Raw genomic sequence first — 17,458 nt, 5'->3', positions numbered from 1 at the left:
ATTTCGGCACCATCATTACATGGCGATCCTGCCAGGAGTAGGCAACCTTAGCGACCAGAAACCGACACGTGCCACACGCGGATAATGGATTTGTCGAAGTAACCGGCGCACAGATAGAAGCAGTCCCCGGCTGTTACCGATGAACTAGCCGACCATCACGGCGAACCGATAGCAGCTCCCGCTACGAGGACAATATAATACACCAACCACACAATCTGTGAGTACCGCGTGCAAAAGAAAGATCATCCGAAATCGGCAAAGAAAAATTCAATAGTGTATGTTAGGAGTGTTAGTTAAGATATAAAACACCGCGTGTCGAAAGTGTTAAGATAAATTATAAGCTAAATTTTATGCGAGCACAATTTTATGAGTACCGCGTGCGAAAAACAAAAAAAGACAAAACCCTGAAATTAACAAAAGAATATTAGTACGTTCCATGGCCTATTTTCACAATTACATAGACAAATAACTTTTTACACTACTACATCTGCACATGTCTAGTTCCACTAAATTCCCTATTCTAAAGACTGGTGTACCCAAAAAGACAACCAGAAAAAATAAGATAAGCCCTACAGATACTGCTGATACAAAACCAAAAATGGCAACCAAACTAGATTTGAATCTCGCGTTAAAAATCGTAAAGCCCTTTTCTGGTTTAGCAATCGATCTACCGAACTACGTTGAGAGCATCGAGCTCCTGAAAGATTATTCTGAAAACGTTAATGAAAGTGAGCTCCTTCGGTTCGTGAAATTGACCCTAACAGGTCATGATGGAGCGAAGCCGGGATAAAAATCAAAAATTCATTTTTGGATTTCAGAAAAATGAAACATGTTTTCTTAAACTACAAGATGAAACTAAGAAATGACCCAAAAACTAGAGCCTCTGTTCTTCCAGGTTCTGAGAAACAGCCCGTCAAAGTCAAGATTTGTGAAAATATTGCGTGAAAAATTGAAAAAAATCCATCAACTTTGAAGGTCTGTAACTCCTATAATAATAGCCGGAATCGGATTTCAAGCACAGTTTTGGAAAGGTATATTATCATGCTTTATATTTGTTGACTGTTTGAGTAAATTGAAATTGAATGTCAAAAAATATTAAGCATTGTTTCGCAAAACTCCCGGAAAATTTTTCAATTTTCTGTTTTTAACCTTACGCCATTGCTAAGGATTGTGAAAGATTGTAATATGATGCATACCCACTTATAGTCTAGAATGTTTTGTAACAATAAATGATAGTTTTTTTTGCGCATACGCGCGCATCTCTACGTTATTCTGTACTTTATATGTGAAGCTTATAGTTTATCACCTACTAGGCGTCTCCATCATGCCATATGCAACATTGTGTATGGTAAGAAATACAGCCGCTACCGGCCAGCTCTGTCGTACGCTCCTCGAACTTTGTCTTGTAAGCCCGATCGTTGGCTTCTGTGCCAATACGTTCAGCTTTCGCTCCGATTCGCTCGTCTTATTCGTTGCTGAACAAGGTGACTAAACCAAGCTAAACAACTCGCGAAGGTTTATAGAGCATCGAAGTCAAGGTGTATAGTTTTGGTGTCAAAAAAATAAAAAAATAATGGCCGTCGTAATGGCAGTAGAATTGATCGAAGTAATAATTTTCATACGCATCATTAATCACTTGAAAAAATCTTTAACAAATACACAATTTGGTCAATTCTACTGCCATTACGACGGTCTTTGATTTTTTATTTGTTTGATACCAAAACTATACACCTTGACTTCGATGCTCTTTAAACCTTCGCCAGTTGTTTAGCTTGGTTTAGTCACCTTGTTCAACAACGAACAAGACGAGTGAATTGGAGCGAAAGCTGAACGTATTGGCACAGAAGCCAACGATCGGGCCTACAAGACAAAGTTCGAGGAGCGTACGACAGAGCTGGCCGGTAGCGGCTGTATATGAAATTCTCATTCAATGACAAATGTGAAGCAGGGTAGTGGTTGAACATCACGTAAAAGGTGAAAGACCAAGTTATTGGCAAAAAATGAAATTTGGTTTGGTTTGCTTTGAATGTATCAGGTCGCTTTTACTTGTTCTACAGCTCACAAATCCATCTTTTTATCCAAAAAATTGCTCAGAATAATGTACCCCTACTAACACTTTGTTCTGTTTGTACCCTTACATATCATATACGTTTTGATATCATAAACGTTTTGATAAACAATGCTTCTTGCAAGGAAAATATTTGGTATGCGTTAGAGTTCATTGAAAGTAAAGTAAGCATCAAACCGTAAGCATCAATCACACTGCGTGTAGATTATATACAAATGCAGAAATCAAATTTAAATACTAAAAGCAGAAATCTTGCGGCACCTTTCATCTTCTTTGTGTGATTCACTAAGCGTCGTATTATTGTGCTCGTGGGGCATTGACGGATCTAGTGGACATAGCATTTACAATGAACCGCTTCATGGTTTCGGAGAAAATACTGCATCAGACAGTGATGTACTAGTATCGGCATTAACGCCAAAGTGTTAGGTTTTGCAGGCCAATTGTGATCGAGTTTGCGAAAAAGTAAAAAAAAAAAGTTATACAAACAGTAGACGAAAGCAAAACCCAAATAACCAGGTTAGTTCCTTATACAATTCAGCTAAATGAAACAAGTTATGTGGCGGTAAACTATTCATTTTACACGAGTTTAATTGATGGAAAATTTTTGGCATATTTAACCGACACTCTGTCTATGCAAACATGTTGTATATATGGTGCAAAACCAACAGAAATGAACAGTGTAGAGCAATTAGAAAATGGATTTATTCGAAATCCTGAGAATGTATCTTATAGAATATCTCCACTACACTGTTGGATGAGATTTTTCGAATGCTTGCTTCACATTTCGTACAGAATTGAATTAAACAAATGGAAGGTTACTAAAAATTATAAAAACATGTACAATGATCGAAAAAAAAATTTTTTTATTGGAAAAGATGAACATGGAATTTGGTGTTAAAGTAGATGAACCAAAACAAATGGGTAGAAATAGTTCGACGGGAAATGTTTGTTGTAGGGCTTTTTCAAAGATAGAAAAATTGAGCGACATTTTGCAAATAGAAACAGAACTTATAGAAAGGTTTCTAAATATTTTAATAGCCATCAACTGTTCACAGCCTTTAAATCCAAAAACTATGAGTCTATATTGCCATGACACATACATGTTGTACATACATCATTAAAATTGGTACAAAATGCCTTCAACTGTCCATAAAGTTCTTGCGCATGTAGAAAAAATAATTGTAAATGCCGCAGGTCCATTGGCATCCTTAGGAGAGGAAGCAGCAGAAGGTAGAAATAAAATATAAAGAAGGGATAGAAGAGAACACGCCCGTAAATTGTAACGAGAATTCAATATTAAAGACATTTTTATGAGAGCATTACAATCATCCGATTCATACATTTCAACAATATCTCTGGCTAAATGGTTGAAAAATAAAAAAAATCCCATACCTAGACGCAGTAAAAACATTTTTCGTAGATTACAGCTCCTTAAATAGTAACAATCCCTTGCCAATTCAAAACCAAGAAGATGATGGTACAAGTTCAGAATATTCAGATAGTAGCTCTTCGTTAGGCGACGTTATGTCCACGTTAGATGCTTTGAATATCAATTATTTCCTAGATGAGAATGTTTTGAACGATAGTTTGTAGTAAATCTAGTTTGTTTTATATTAAACTAAAAAAAATCTTTGAGTTAATATAAAAAGAAAGATTGAAAAAATAATGCACTCGTAGAAAAATCCAAAAATATGTAGTTTTTGCAGCGCCACCTGGCGGGATTGTCCAGAAATACCATAATTTCGTGTTATATAATAGTATTACACGATATTACAATGAAAAAATTGCAAAACATTTGATTCCGAATTTTATCCCGGCAATTTGCTCTTTTCGCTCCATAGTGCAGGTGTAGCACACGGTGCGATTGATGGTGCGCTTACCATAGCAGAAGCAACTATCAAACTTAAAACCAGTTTTTCTATAAAAGTTTCACCTGCCGCAGTGGAAAACGAAATGAAACTAACCAAGCAAGCATCAAAATCAGTTTCAGAGTATGGATCAATTATAGAAAACCTAGCAGTGAAACTAGCTGCTGCCCATGTTTCTAAAGGAACATTTTCTACAGAATCAGCTTCGGACAATATCGTACAACCTGTAGCAGTCCATACCTTTATCGAAGGGCTTGAAAATCCAACAACGAAATTTTTTTTAAAGGCACGAAACCCCCAAACGCTAACGCAAGCAGTTTCTGATGCGTTAGAATGCAGTGAATCTGATGCAGAACACGAACTACAAATTTCAAGTGCTATGATGGGATCATATTATTTCAAAAATAATTATGGGCATTATTACCCACAACAACATAATGTCCCGTTCATGGAGCAAACATACCATTACCTTCACGCTGTCCATCATGTGTGGTATAGTTTACTTACTAGTAACTTAACATGTAAAAGTATATTAACCCGCATTCAACCACCACCGCGTAATTAGTTTAAACCGTTATGGTCTTTTAAGCGAACCGTTAGCGATCAAATATTCGAAAAGAATGCATGCGTCGCGCTTTGCATAGCTTCAGGCGCCTAATGTGAACCAGTAGGAAGAGGAGAATCTAGCCCGGGGCCTCATTTACTCTTTTACCGGAAAACGTTATTGATCCAAGCAAATCGGAATGGAATAGCCCTGTCTTATTAGTGACGAAAAAAGGTTCAGGTGACAAAAGAAAGTGGCGTTTAGTAGTAGATTAAAGAAAGTTAAATACAGTACTCAGAGATAATAAATTTCCTTTGCCAAATATAGAGGAAATAATAGATTCTTTAAGCGGTGCCAAATATTTCTCACATTTGGACCTTTCACAAGGTTACACAATGCGAACTGAAGGCTGAAGATAGACCAATAACCTCATTTACAACCCAATCAGGGCAGTACCAAATGACTCGCCTTCCAATGGGCTTAAAAGTTAGCCCGTCCGTTTTTTCACGATTAATGACAGTCGCAATGGCAGGACTCAATCTGGAAAGGTGTTTGGTATATTTAGATGATATAATTGTGTATGGAAAAAACAATGAATGAACACAACAAAAATCTCATGGCAATATTCGAACGATTGAGACAGGTCAATTTAAAGCTCAATCCGTCAAAATGCAATTTTCTTCAAAAAGAATTAGTTTATTTAGGGCACCTAATTTCAGCTGAAGGAATTAAACCTGATCCTGCAAAAATTGAATGCATAAAAAGTTGGCCAGTTCAACAGCGGAGGAAGTAAAACGTTTTCTCGCGTTTGCTAATTATTATCGGAAACACATTCCCAACTTTGCTAGGCTATGTATTCCCTTAAATCAATTAACTCGAAAAGGAATAGTTTTCAACTGGTCACACGAATGTCAAAAAGTATTTGAAATACTTAAAGAAAAATTCATCAATCCCCCGGTACTAGACTTTCCGGATTTCAGTGACAAAAATAAATTTACTTTACATACGGATGCTTCAGGCCACGCTATTGGGGCAGTATTAAGCAATAGCAATGGTAAACCGATCGCTTATGCAAGTCGTGCCTTAAATAAGGCTGAACAAAACTATGGAACAATCGACAAGGAACTTTTAGCAATCGTATGGGCAACTAAACATTTTCGACCATATTTATATGGAAAATCATTTGATATGTACACGGACCACCGACCATTAGTATTCCTTTTTTCTATGAATGATCCATCAAGTCGTTTAACAAAATTCCGCCTAGTACTAAAAGAGTACAATTTCACGATTCTATACAATGAAGGAAAAGAAAATGTTATTGCAGATGCTCTATCTAGACTATCAAGCTCAGAATTAAAAAAATTAAGCAACGATATCTTTCAAGTGGTGACGAGGTCGAAATCTAAATCTGAATCTGTTAAAGATCAAACAAATATGAACGAAGAAAACAATGGCCAAATCAGCACATGTATGGTTTATCTTGAGCTAAAAGTGGACACTAAAGCAGAAAACTTAATTATAACACAGGAAGAAATCATTATTCCTTCTATTACGAGCTTAACTCACTTATGTGGGGTTATGACAAAGATCAAGGAACATGAAAAGAAATTAAAAAAGTCGATATGTCTTATCACGAATGAGAATGAAAAAATTATCAACGATTTGATAAACAAGATGAAATTTTTAAATATGAAAGGGTTACCAAGAATAGTGCACGTAAAGAAAAATGTTAAAATAATCGATGAAAAGGATGTTGGAAAGAAGAAGTTAATAATGAACGACCATCACGTACTACCCACAGCAGGGCATGCAGGAATCCAAAAAACGCTACATACTATCAAACAAAAATATACCTGGAAAGGAATAGATCGAGATGTAAAACAAATGATTCGAGCCTATCCGCATTGTCAATATTTCAAACAAAATAACGTACCTAAAATCCCTATGAAAATAACAGAAACCGCATCAGAGCCAATGAATAAATTAAATGAAAAAATAAATTTTCAAAACAACAGTTTTTCCTTAAACGTACTAAAAAATAAAAAATAATGTAAGTTAAATGACATATGTATTTATGTATCAGTTTTTCGTTTTGATCATTATTCGCATAGCATCGTAGATGGCGATCGAACTGAGAGCAATCTCGATGCGAATTTGTTTTATACTTTTACGTATTACATGAACAGAGAAAACAGGATTTATTCTTTTATATGAAAATTGTCATTAAGTTAGTTGAGTCGGAGTGTACTTAAGGAAGGAGTAGAAATCCACTGCCTGTTACTGCAGGATCTGGCGCAACTCGTTTTGCTTTGCAGTGAACAGAATCGCGATGTCCGAGTACCAATTTGATAATCCTTGATAGGAGTAAGAGTAGGGCTGCATTCTGTTTTAACGTTTGCTATGAGCACTGAGGAAGTGCTCTCGTTCTTCAGCACTGCTGCGAGTGAACACAACATGCGATCTCTCAATGTCACACAGCGCTCTCCCGGGAGAGCTGCTGAAGGAGACCAGCACGCTATCTGTTCAAGTGGGCCAGAACGGGATCGCCAACGCACAGTCATAATCTGGGAGCGAAATATGCGGGTGTTGCTGACACACTCTTTCATTACTGATCTCTTGTCTTTTATCTCTGTCCGATTCAATTTTTGCGACATCCGGGAAGGTGAATGCAAGAAAACTGTTTAAAAAGCTATATCTTGATTTAGTAGGTCCGTTAGTTAATTCAGAAGGCCACGAATACATCTTAACCACTCAATGCGACTTTACGAAATTTATAACGGCAACATCGATAAAGAACAAGAAATCAGAAACAGAGGCAAAAGCGTTTACCGAAAATGTTACACTACGTTACGGAATACCAGAAATAATTTGTACCGATAGAGGAAAAGAATTCATGTCGGATTTTTTCACAAGTGTATGCGAAATGCTACAAATTGAAAAACTGAATTCCACAGCTTACCACCACCAATCAATAGGTTCATTAGAGAACTCACTCAAGATACTAGGGAATTTTCTAAGAATTTACTGTAACAAAAACCCTTTATCTTGGAAGCATTGGGTCAGTTTTTACGAATTTGCTTACAATAACACGGTTCATACGTCCACAGAATATACCCCGTTCTATCTAATGTATGGTCGACACCCTAAGGTACCCTCAAATATAATAGAAGACAATGCCGATCGGATATCCCAGAATATGGATAACTATACTGATTTTATAAAAACTAGATTAAGCATAGCCCATAATTTAGTAAGAGAAAGGTTAGGCAAAAATACCAACAAAAAAATCTACGTCAAAAACTCCAAGGATAAAGATTTCGAAAAAGGCGACAAAATCTTGTTGAAAAATGAAATTGGTAAAAAGTTGGACACTAAATATACAGGCCCCTACACGGTACTAAAGGACTGTAAGGAAAATGTAGAAATAGACCTAGGTAATACAGGGTTTGACAGGCCAACATACAACTGGGGCAACGTTCCTTCTAAATCGCACCTTCTTTCAAAACAATAACAAAATTGAAGTTCTAACGTCAACTGGGTTATTGATCAGCATCACGCTGTAACTTGACACGGAGGGCGTAACCGATCAGTGTTAAAAAGGAACTTGTCAATGAAATGAGCGTTCTAGACACGGCAGAAAATCATCACGCTTCTGATGTTTCATATTGTTGTACTTTTTTCATTGGAGTTTACCGCTGTAAATATTTAAAAAATCGCGCGCTTTTTTGTACGTCTGGTTTCACATACCTGGTGAATACTCGCGTCGTGGAAGGAGCCCTATATGTTTACCCCAGACAAGGTGTATGAATATAGAAGGTGACTTAATATCGCTTTGGTAGGGGTGCCATATTTGAGAGGTGTTATGTCAAAAGCCCAACCCTTCTCCGATACCCCCCCTCAAAACCCACATGAATACCACAGAAGTGTTATGTCAAGTCATGAAATGCAATTTTACACTGGACGACTTTACCTTCTAATTTATACACCTTGTACCCCAGAAGTGTTATGTCAAGTCATAAAATGGCATTTCACACTGGACGACTTCACCTTCTAATTTATACACCTTGACTTTTTTGGAGGTATTTTTTTAGAAAATGGCGACCGTGGCTTTTGACAGCATGGTGATAAACAGCATAGAACGTAAACAACTATACAAGTAAGCAGAAGCCTCACCAGCAAGAACCGTTTCGATCGCGAACCGGTCACGCCTCCGCCGTGGATCAGAAAGTGACGCATACACCAGTCAAATTTGCCGGCGTTCAAAATTTCCGGTTGGGAAACGATGTAACCGATTCGATTTTGTACCGAGCGCTCGTTAAAAATTGCATACCTGCAGGGACTCTGTATGGAAATCGTATGGGAAACGGTATCACCGATTCGAATTGGATGTGAGAGCGAAGAATGGAGAACGTAAAATGTATGTATGTTCGGTGTGTTCGCGCGTCTGCCACACGTTTTTTTCATGCATTTGTTTTGTTTATGGTCTGTTCTACCATTCTATGCAGCGAACAGTCGGAAACAAAACTACTTCTTCTTCTTCTTCACTGGCCCGCTCGGAGTTGAGCACGTCGTGCTGACATGGCCTGGTCACCAATCGCTTTCCAGGTCGCTCGGTCCATGGCTGCAGCCCTCCAACCCCGGTCGCATCCGATGTCTCGCAGGTTCTGCTCCACTTGGTCCATCCACCGAGCTCGCTGAGCTCCTCGTCGTCTCGTGCCGGGCGGGTCGCTGGTGAGCACCTTCTTGGTGGGGCATGAGTCCGGCATCCTCATGACATGCCCCAACCAACGAATCCTGCCGGCCTTCGCCATCGTCAGGATGTCCGGCTCGCCATACAGCTCAGCTAGCTCGTGGTTCATCCTTCTCCTCCACACGCCCTGCTCATACACGCCGCCAAAGATAGACCAGAGCACGCGCCGCTCGAAGACTGCGAGAGCGTTGGCGTCCTCCGTGAGCAGAGTCCAAGATTCGTGCCCATAAAGGACGACCGGTCTAATCAGCGTGCGGTATATGGCACACTTAGTGCGTGGGAGAAGCCATCTGGACCTCAGGAGTTTGTGGAGCCCATAGTAGGCACGATTCCCCTGAACAATGCGCCTCCGGATTTCGCAGCTTACGTTGTTGTCCAGAGTTACGACAGTGCCAAGGTAGCAAAACTCCTCTACTACCTCAAGTTCGTCGCCGTCCACTGATACACTGCTCCCCAGCATGGCTCTGTCACTGTCAGAGCCTCCGACGAGCAGGTACTTTGTTTTCGTCGCATTGATCTTCAATCCAATCCTTGCGGCCTCGCTTTTCAGTCGGGTGTACGCCTCGCACACCGTCCTAGTGTTCCGCCCGATGATGTCGATGTCATCCGCGAAGCCGAGGAATTGGAGCGAGCGGGTGAAAATCGTGCCACGGATGTCGAAGCCCGCGCTCCTCATGACACCTTCCAGAGCGATGTTGAATAGAAGGCAGGAGAGTCCATCACCTTGCCTCAGACCCCGATGAGATTCGAACGGATCCGACAGCATGTTCGAAATCCTAACCTTACACTGCACCCCCTCCATTGTGGCCTCTAGCCCCGGACTCTTGGGGGCGTGTGGAAGAGGCAGCTGTCACCATCACCCGGGAGCTGCAGCGGATTTGGACAGCGGAGCGCAGGGCGGTGTCGGAGCGGGCAACGCGCGCGACGCCAGACGTCGGGTGACAGAGCGCGAGATGCGACGGCAGCGATGGCGAGAGGGCCGCTTTGGCCGTGACCCAACGCTGCGAGACCGCATCCTAGCAATGACTGAAGAGATGCGTCAGGAATTCCGGCGGCGAGCCCGGCAGTTGCAGGAGAACATTCGGAGGCTGGAGCACCGTCGCGATCTGATGCCGCCAGCGGTTTTCGAGGCAACGATGGCTCTGTATGTGGCAAGCCTCAGACACCACGACGCGGCACCAGAACACCAAGCAGCAACAGCGGCGAGGGTGCAGGAGGCCCAACGGGGTCTGGAAGTTGCGCGCAGACAACAGAGGAGAACGCCCTGCAGCGGGTAAGGCGACGACTGCAGACGGACCGAGCCCAACGTGGACAAGGCGTGGGTCGACGAGGACGAAGTAGCGGGAACGCGTCCCGATAGATTCCGATCTACGTAGAGAGGGGCCCGATGGCCAGACGCTTGCCCCACACGGCTCTACCGTTTAGGTGCATGCCGTGTGGGGCACTACAAGGCTAGAGGAGGGAGTAGTTGATGTTTTCTTGATCTGTGATATTGTAAACTAGTATTTTAGGTATTTACGAAATACATCAATGAACCCTTGATAAAAAAAAAAACAAATTGTGGCCTCTAGCAGTCGAACCAGCTTCTCGGGGAAGCTATACTGCCGCATGGTCTTCCATAGCTCCTTCCTGTCTATGGTATCGTAGGCCGCCTTGAAGTCGATGAAGAGGTGGTGTGTCGGGATCTGGTGCTCTCGGCACTTCTGGAGGATCTGCCGTAGCGTGAAGATCTGGTCGGTGGTGGATTTACCTCCAACAAACCCAGCTTGGTAGCTTCCGACGAAATCTGTAGCAAGGGGCGCGAGTCTGCTATCTGGGATAGGATTTTGTAGGCAGCATTGAGAACTGTGATGGCTCGAAAGTTGGCACAGTCCATTCTGTCACCTTTCTTGTACACTGGGTGGATGACACCCAGCTTCCAGTCCTCCGGTATCCTTTCCTGCTCCCAGATTTTCACAATTAGCTGGTGCATACTGACGGCAAGCTCTACCGAACCCATCTTGAATAGTTCTGCCACCAGCCCATCGCTGCCAGCTGCTTTGTTCTGTTTCAGCTGCTTGATGGCACTAGTGACTTCGTCCAAGGATGGTGGGAGCACATCGTCATCTACCTCCTGGCTAATGTGCTGCTCAGTTCTGCCTGCGCCGCTGCTAGACTCCCCTAATTCCGCTCCGTTCAGGTGTCCGTTGGAGTAGCACTTCCACCTTTCGATCACCTCTCGCTCGTCCGTAAGAATGTTGCCCTCCTCGTCACGACACATTGCGACGTTTGGCGTGTAGCCGCCCCGTGTCTTCTTCAACATCCTGTAGAACTGGCGAGTTTCCCCCGACTGAGTTAGCTGCTGCATCAGTTGTTCATCCGACTCCTCGAAGCGGCGCTTCTTGCTCTCGAAGAGCCGGGTTTGCTGTGTCCTCAGTCGTTTGTAGTGTTCCACGTTCTGACGGGTTTCGCGCTGCAGCATTCGGGCGCGCGCTGCGTTCTTCTCGGATAGTGCCCGCCTGCACTCGTCATCGAACCACTCTTTCCTCTGGTTACGTGGCTTATGGCCCAGTGTCTGCTCGGCTGTGCTGCTGATGACTCGCTCCACCATACGCCAGTGGTCATCGAGGGACATTGTGGCGGTCGCGATGTTGTCCGGTAGCGCTTCCCCAAGCGCTGTCGCGTAGCCCTTGGCAACAGCAGGTGTTCGCAGCCGATCCGTGTTTAGGCGTGGGGTAGGCCGGTGACGCAGTGTGTTGACAGCGCAGAGCTTCTGCCGTAGCTTCACCATAACCAGGAAGTGGTCCGAGTCGACGTTTGCGCCCCCGTACGTACGTACGTCGATGATGTCCGAGAAGTGTCTTCCGTCTATGAGAACGTGGTCTATTTGGGAATATGTCTGCTGTGGTGATCTCCAGGTGTAGCTGAAACGAGGTTTGTGCTGGAAGAAGGTGCTACGGATGTTCATGTGCCTCGAGGATGCGAAATTGATGAGCCGGAGGCCGTTGTCGTTGGTTAGCTGGTGGACGCTAAAGCTACCAATCGTAGGTTTATAGGCCTCCTCTCGCCCGACCTGAGCATTTAGATCTCCGATGACGATCTTCACATCATGTTGTGGGCAGCGGTCGTACTCCCTTTCCAGCTGCGTATAAAACGCGTCTTTGTCGTCATCGCTGCTCCCAAGGTGCGGGCTGTGCACATTTATAATGCTCAGGTTGAAGAAGCGTCCACGTATCCTAAACCTGCACATCCTGTCGTTTATCGGCCACCATCCGATCACACGCTTCCTCATAGCACCCATAACAAGGAACGCCGTACCGAGCTCGTGCTTATCTCCACCACTCTGGTAGATCATGCAATCGCTGCGGTAGCGGCGCTCCGAAACTCCCTTCCAGCGAACCTCTTGAAGTGCTACTATCTCGAAGCCGCGGGCTCTCACTTCCTCTGTGAGTATTCTGGTACTCCCGGGTGATGTAAGAGACCTGCAGTTCCATGTACCGAGTTTCCAATCATAGTCCTTTTTCCGTTGCGAGGGTCGGGCATGATTGGTCCAAATCGGTTTTTCTTCGTAGTGACTTTTCGTTACGGTTATACAGGGGGTGGCTTGTAAGGCCTCTCCCCCCGCCTCCTATCTCGTTGGTGGAGCAACGCATCCTAGCTGTTTTACGTCCCGTAGGATGCCAGGACAGGGTGTACAGCCGCCCCTAACATGGGGAACAGACGCTGGTTCGAGCCGCTCCTAACATGGAGAACAGACGCTCGGGGATGAACTACTAGCAAGTAGCAGTCCATTCCCCCTCTCAATTCAGCCTTGCCGCCCATCCGCCCTAGGGGGTGGGTTTCCCCGTGTACCCAAGCTTGGATATTTAGGCGACAAGTTACCGTTCTGTACGTCGCGGACGTATTGAGTAGGAGTTGGGTAGGAGAGCCTATAGTAGCCTTCAGGAGGCGTCGAATCCAACCCTTTACAGAACAAAACTACACGAAGCTTAGAAAATGCATGATATAAATTTCAAAATACACCGTTTTGGTTTATCGTAGCTAAACACAATCCGAAAACAGAATCTTAACCTGAAAAGAATCTTTTCAACTCAGGTCATAGCTCCTAAATCGCTTAACAACTGATAGAGTTTTGAAGGAGCAAAGATCAATGCTTTTGAGAGCATTTGCAACATTGCCATATAGTTTTTACAACACAACAACTGGTAGAAAGATGTCTCTTTGGACAAAAATGGTACCTGCGAGCAGAAATCATGCGTTTAACTCGTTGTTTGAAAAAATCGGTCACAGTTCAACATCAATGAAAATAACAAGCGCATACGCCGTGGTGTAAAACATAACGTTTGTAACGGAAACAAAGTACAACAAAGACACAATCGAGTCATTTATAATATTTATATGTTGTATTTATAACATGAAAGTAAAGTTGATGAATTTAAAATTCTGACGACCACGTTGAATTTTTAATCCAACCATGCACTTTCTCGTTTTCAATCAACAAACAAACAAATCACAACTTTTCCATTGCATCGGGCTCAAGTAGTGCCAGGCTCAAAGCACTTTGTATGAAAAGTGGAAGCAATGCGCAATTAAACTATGTGCATTTCCTGCGCTTAAAGGAAAGGTACAACATAACGGTATTATTTTTCCAGCCTTGATTACTCCTCTCATGTAGATGCTACATCCGATAATGCTGTATGTTTTGCAACAATGTCACCAACACTGAATAGTTGAATGCATACCAACGTGTTATCCAAAGACTTCATGTTTTCAATAACCCACTCGATCGATTTTCGTAATACAATCGCATCACTAGACGAACTCCAATATTACAATAAGGCCGTGTAATATCAAACCCTAGGCATTTGTGTTCATAGGAAACTTACAAAGTAACGGTAATTTGTCCGGCAGTGATCTTTTTTCTATCCGCCCGTGCAGTTGCTACAGCAATACAAGCGTATAAACTCTTGCACACCTGAGCAATGCCTGCCAAGGTAATACCCCGCTAGGCGATTTCGAGTACTTTCCTCGATCCGCAACCACCCCTGACCTATACTTTGGATGTTGTGTACAAGACTTGGTGCATGCTTTCTCCCTTACACGCCTAGGCTATTTTTTGCTATCTTCCTCTTCTGTGTAATGAACGTACCGCTTCGATCCAACATGGTGTGTGAAACATGGTGACCCCCCGCTAGGCGATTTCGAGTACTTTCCTCGATCCGCAACCACCCCTGACCTATACTTTGGATGTTGTGTACAAGACTTGGTGCATGCTTTCTCCCTTACACGCCTAGGCTATTTTTTGCTATCTTCCTCTTCTGTGTAATGAACGTACCGCTTCGATCCAACATGGTGTGTGAAACATGGTGACCCGTATCTTACACTCGTGTGTTTTACTTGTGTTGATGCGAGAATTGCTCGACGATTCGGCGGAAATTTGACAAGTCAGGTAGGCGCGCATATTTCAGTCAAGAGCAAATCGCACTAACGACAACTCTATATTTTAGGTGATCTACGCGCAAGTGTTGAGGAATGGCATCGTCTTCGCTTTCTGGAGGAGTTAGAGCGGAAGTGGAATCAGAATTGTTGGAGAAGAAGGGATCAGCGAATGTTCCGGAGGATTCAGCGACAACAGACATTGGAATTGGTAAGATAAAAAATGTAGTGAAAGCTATTCATACGTAGTGTAAAAGCGGACCCATTTTAAAGTGAGATTATTATTGTGTTAACACGTTAAGCGCTACGTCGGTCCCGTGGGGCCGAGAGAATTCTTTCTCGTATGCCGGCGTAAACAAACGTGAGCAAGTGAAAAACGCATTAATACTTAATGGAGGATCTTGCCAGGATGTGCAGAAGTGGTACAATTCGTTTTAGAATAAAGCGACTCTTTGCGTTGAAGAAACAATTTCAGGTATGAACCGAGGTTGCCTTTCAATTCGAAAGAAATTCGTTAGCATTAAACATACATGGGTAGGTATCACAAACACAACTAAACTCCTCCGAGCATACTCACACAGCTACAATTTCTGTGCCACTGGATGCACGCACACATCCCCATTTGCTCTGTTTATTTGACTGCTCGAACGTCCTCCAACGTTCTACCGCGTGCAAGCTCCCATATAAAAACGTCCTCCTTTTACCCAGGCCCGAGGCCTGATGACACAAGTGGAGGACAACTTGCATGCGACCTCGCCTAGCGGGACCAAAGCAATACTTGACAACCTCTGTTTTTCTGTCAGAATAGCTTGCCTTGGCATTGCTCATGTGTGAAGTATCAGCGCAAGTTGTCGACAAGTTGGCGACGACAACATTGTTTTAAATTCCATTCTATACTCGTTTTTACATTAAAAATAAACAACACCAATTGTGTTTGAATGCGAATAGTTGTTTACGCTTGGTATACTGGTTTGTTTACCATTTCTGTACTAGGTAATATTGAATTGTCAAACATTGGCGAGGTTGCAACCAAAATTTTTTGGTTGAGCAAGATTAGGTTGCAAATTTTTCCGACAGATGGCGATACCATAGAATCTGCATATTGGCAGTGAAAGTTGGCGCCAAAATTGGCAATTTTTTTTTTTTTTTTTTTTTTTTTTTAATTTTAGAGATTTTGACCTATTCGGTCATTCATCTCTCAATGAAGCACAGTCTTTAAAATTGGCAATGTGTGCAAGAACTTTATGTTTTGCAACAGCTTTACCTACGCTGAATAAACAAATGCAATAATTGCAATAATTGCCGAAATAAACACATGCAAAATAATATTGTGGAATTTCCAACCTAAATCCAAATTTTACATCAAGAACATTAGCTTGACGAAATCTTTTCTCTTTAACATTTGCATCACCTGCTTGAAGCCATCATAATACAGGAAAAAATACCAATATAGATATGTTGCAAATTGCTAACGTTTGAAGAGGAAACCGCGCGAGTGAAAACTAATGTTGGGATCAAAACTAGCGTAGAAGACGCTCTGATTTCCTCAAATGGCAAGCTAGGCTGAAAAATCCGATCCGAAGCCGATTTCTGCATAAAAAGCATGGCAACATGGCGGTGCTGGGTGGCAGGAGAGAAGGAAATACTGTGAAATGTCTTGTAAATATCGTTATCATTACCCGATCTATCCGGTCTGTTAATCTTTGGAAGCTAAGTACGAAGAAAAGTTCCTTGTGGAAAAATCATAGCTTTGAAAATCGTTATCCCGCATTGCATCATATCCGCTGGCACATGGTATTATCGTTTTCCTTTTTTTTCATAATAAACAGAACTTGTTACATTATAACCACCTTTGCATCGTTTTGCAACAATTTTACTCTAACAACACTAGAAGATTCCGAGTGGATGATTTTAATTTTTATAGTGTGTGTTTGCCTTCACATCACAGTGGTGTGACCGACCGAGTGGTAAAACGAGTGTTGTATTTTGTTTTGAATGGTTTGTGACAATTTTTGCAAGGGCACCTATTTATACATTTGGGTTGTATTTACGGGCAGAAGGAAGGGTCTGAGGGAATCTTCGTGGAACTTTAAAAGTTGTGTTTTAAAAAGGACTTGAAGTTTGTCTAAGACCGCAAGCCGCTATCTACCACCGTTTGAGCGCAAGTGCCAAAAAACATGTTCCCATTGAATCCTACAAAAGTCATTGACATCAGTACACAATGAGATGACGCGCATTCGATTTCTTGAATAAAAATTTTTTGGTCAAAAAATATATATTTTTCGAATAAAAAATGACGACCATCAATTCAATACATCCCTGATTGCACCTTGACTACATCACTGACCGGGCGTCTCCATAGCCAAGATAATCTATCTTGTTTGTTTTTTTTTTGTTTTGCAAACTCGTTGATATATATTGGGTACACAACGTGTTGGATTTATGGTTGGCAATAGCCTACCTTGTTTCCAGTATTTCTTTCAGATTCAATCATGCCATTTCAAGGGTTCGGGACGTCAACAGCGCTACATACACGTCGACGATGCAAGAGCGAACGAGACGGAAACACATGTGCGGCCAGAGCCAATACCCCCAATACACGTCCATTCCGCAGGAGCATCAACTGCCGACTGACCGACCCGTCTCCGACCGCTGAGTGCGAGCGTACGCGCACACGCCAGCGGAACGAAAGAGAAGACATAGGCAAGACAAGAACCGATATGGGGGAAAGCGTGGGAACTTTTTTTTGCGGTTTTGTGCGTGCCTTTTGCATACTGATCCCCATTACCCGGGACAAAACCCGGGTTTCT

This window comes from Anopheles coustani, chromosome 2, assembly GCF_943734705.1.
Source record: "Anopheles coustani chromosome 2, idAnoCousDA_361_x.2, whole genome shotgun sequence".
In the NCBI taxonomy this organism is placed as follows: domain Eukaryota; kingdom Metazoa; phylum Arthropoda; class Insecta; order Diptera; family Culicidae; genus Anopheles; species Anopheles coustani.
The sequence above is the reverse complement of the archived record's forward strand: the minus strand, read 5'-3'. Positions refer to the sequence as shown.